This window comes from Falco cherrug, chromosome 5, assembly GCF_023634085.1.
Source record: "Falco cherrug isolate bFalChe1 chromosome 5, bFalChe1.pri, whole genome shotgun sequence".
NCBI classification, from domain to species: Eukaryota; Metazoa; Chordata; class Aves; order Falconiformes; family Falconidae; genus Falco; species Falco cherrug.
The window spans coordinates 90,548,176-90,551,828 of NC_073701.1; positions in this window are offsets into that span (position 1 = coordinate 90,548,176).

Here is a 3,653-nt window from a genome sequence, read left to right on the forward strand (position 1 = left end):
CCCAGTAGTCAGAATGTCTCGTTTCTGCTGTATCACTACCTCCCCCAACCCAAGCCCTACATTTCTCTTTCTCCATCATATTCCCTGCAGACCCAGGGGGACAGCAGCCACCCTTCCAGCAGAGATGGATCCTGGCTGGTCCCGGCAGAGGGTTAGTCAAAAACCAGAGCAGCTCTGCACTTGGGAGAGTGTCAGGCTGCCACTGTGAGTCCTTGTGGGGTGTCGCTCACTCCAAATGGGTGCAACATAAGCATGTGTGTGTTTTCAAGCCCTTCCAGTGAGCTTAACCCCAGGCAGAGCTGAGCCTGTGACCTGTTCTTGCCACACTCCTGCTTGGGGTGTGCACTGCCTGGCACCCATCATGTAACCCCCAAGGGGCAGCACTTTTGACTTGCACAGACTGAGCACTGTGAGATTCTGTGGTTGGAAAAGTGTTTTGTGCATATTCAGAATTTTTGTTTATCTGAATTAACAATTGCTGCCACTAGAAACATCTTTCCTTGGACTATAAGAAAGTTTATAGGCAACAAACACGGAATAAGATGTAGCATCTGAAAACCCCAGAAGGAAAGAGACCTTCCTTTGAAACAATGATTGGTAAATGCACTCAAATGAAACACGTACCTGCTGGACCTCAGTATTGTAATGCACTCATTGGAGTGGGAAATGAATGTGCTGTGCTAGACACCATGTGCTGGAGAAACAAGCTGAGACTTCAGATATGGCATATAACAGAAATCAGAACTAGAAAGATTTAGAGTCTCTGTAAAGACAGACTCATAAACTTAACATAATTGGGGAAAAGCAGTATTTGGAGAAAAAAAAAACCCTTATGACTAACTGATCTGAAGTATTTCTTTCCAAAGAAATAAATGATGCTACTTCTAATGCTGATTTTCACTTGGATACCCCTTTGCAGAGCAGCACCCACAGTACACTTTCATAACAGAGCTGACACCTGGGTCTCAGGAAGACCCAAACCAGACAAGAAAAGGTAGAGCATAACCTATGTTTATGCTCCTCCAGGATGTTTGGACATAACTAATTTCTTTGTAGTTATTCAGTTATTATTTAGTCACTATTGACTGGTTATTCAAAGACCATTAGTTGGATTCAGGTGCCACCTGGCTAAGGCTATTGGCAGAACCAGATAGAGAACTCAGGAGCATCAAAAAAAACAATGAAAGAATTGAGTTTTAAAGTAAGTTAGGAGAAGCAGCGCTTCATGCAACAAGCAGTCCACCTATCGAGCCCTTGGCCAACAGATGCTGGAGATGCTAGAATTTGGTTTGAGGACAAATTAATGGGAGTGAAATCCATTGAGAGTTGCCAAACACTTACAGACTATGCTGGGAATTGTTAGAGACTGGGAAAATAGGAAGATTCCTACAGTCTTTCTTGCCTATTCTGTCACGGGCACTGCTGGAAACAAGATTTTGGGTTTGGTGCACCAAAGGGCTGATCTGCGTTGCCTGCATACATGTAACATCTGCCTTGTACTACGCATGAAATGTGAAGAGTTTCAGGCAGTTTTCTTCAGCCTCTGAAACTTAAAAGAAAGCATAAAAGAAAGCTTTTCATCTTCCTTTCCTACGTGTCTCCTGCATTTGCATAGATGGTAATGTGGATTGTGTTAGCCTGGCTTACATGAAAAATGTAAGAGATGTTTTGTTTCTAAAATAGAGTTAATAAACACAGATGGTGTGAGAAAAAGAGAGGAATGGAGCTTCTGCTTTCTTATGTAAAGGAAAGCTGTTCTCAAAAACATTTCTCATTTTCTCCCTTGAAGCAGTTGATTTAAAAAAAAAAAATATACACAATTTCCTGCCTTTTAATGTCCATAATGCTAATTCCCCCCACAAAAAGATCTTTTACAGAGTTCATTCAGAAAAAAAAAAAAATATCTTAGATTTAACTGTCTTCAGAAGACAGAAGAAGATTTTAATAGTAAGAGAAATGGGAAGATGGGTAAGAATGCGGAAGGAATGGCAATGGCTGGGTGTGAGGCACCAGAAAGGACCAAAGGCAGGAGACTATAAGTGAATGCTGCAAGAATGGCACGTGCTGACGGGACCTCAATGAGGAGCCCACCAAAAAATTGGCACACACACAGCGTGCAGCTGCTCAGAACACAGTCAGGAAACAAAGGGCCAGGAGTAAATCCTGGTAACTCCCAGAGGTGGAGCAGGATGGACAGTGTAGTTGCTACCAGCAGCTAAAGGGAACTAGAGGCACCTCCAGAACCAGCACATGGTCACCGATCTAAGAGGAACCCAGCAAATTTGATGAGGACATGATGGCACCATTCCTCATCTTCAAAGTTATCACAAAGATGGGCACAGACCTCCTGGTGCCTGCATGCTGGCCAGATGCCTTGGATACACCCACCTTGTGAGCATGCGGTTATGAGAATATGAGTGTGACTGAGTCAAATCAGTACTGCTTTAAAATAACTTCACCTGCCTAAAAAGTGATAAAAGTCACCCTTCTGTAGGGACTTGCACTGACTTTGCTACATTGTGGCTGCTCACTGATTATTCCTGTACATCCAGCCCCTGGGCAGGAAGGGTATCTCGTCTTCCATGCACCTCTCCAACTTACTGATCATGTAACCTCCTCCTGTGCAGGTGTGGAGAATATTCTTTACATAAAGTACATCCATATTTGCCTACACTGGCAAAAGTATCCGGCAAAACTTTTTAAATAAACCAGGGGATGCATCTGCCCTGCCCCACCCCACAGGCTAGGGCACATCCTGGTGAACACCGGCCTGCCTCTGAAAAACAGATCTCCAGACAGGAGAGCCATGAGTGCTGTCGGGAAGACCAACAAAAGGAGTGCACCACATCCAGTATCACTGAAGTAAAGGAAACGTGAGTGTGCTGTTGCCATTTACCGTCTTCTTTTTGCAGGTTTCCAGTTTCTGTGGAGTGCTGCAGGATTCAAGGTCTCCCAGGAAGCCTGGTCTTGTGGAGACAGGCTATTGACTGCTCCATCTCAATAAAACTGGCCCTTGCAGGAAGCTTTCTGAGGCATGGCTCGGTTCTAGCAAAGTGGGAGGCCTGCAATAGCAAGGGCTGCCTGAACACATTGAAAGGTAGACGGTTGCTTTTGTTGAGAGGTTAATTTTTGGGAATGAACATTTATCCCACAGCTACTTCCTCCTGTCATCAGCGTGGTAGAAAGTCACATCTCAGTGCTGACTTTAGAGATGCAGCATCCTCCCCTGTCTCCCACACAGACCCTGAAGTGCCACGTCCGCATGAACTCACACTAAGTCCATACTGCTTCCACACTGACTTGGACTCTGGCCCAGGTCTAGAGCAAGGAAATTGCAGCTTCAAGTGGAAACCTCAGTGGAAGAGCAAAAGAAGAAAATTCAAATTCATCTCCCAGCCCCTTTTTGCGGCTCGTGTAGTAGTGAAAGGACCCAGACATCTCTCACTACAGCTGATCAGGGCTAACAAAAGCTGTCTCAGTGGGGTCTAGCAGCAGCCCCTGGCCACTTAGCAGGAGAGAGCCAGAGCTCTTTTTAGCCCAGATGATTCAGCACAAAGAAGCCTTTATAGCTCAGCAGCAGGCATCTCGCACATCTTCTCATCACGCCTCTTCTCAAGTTCTAAATACAAGGGGACAAAAGTTCTTACAAACCT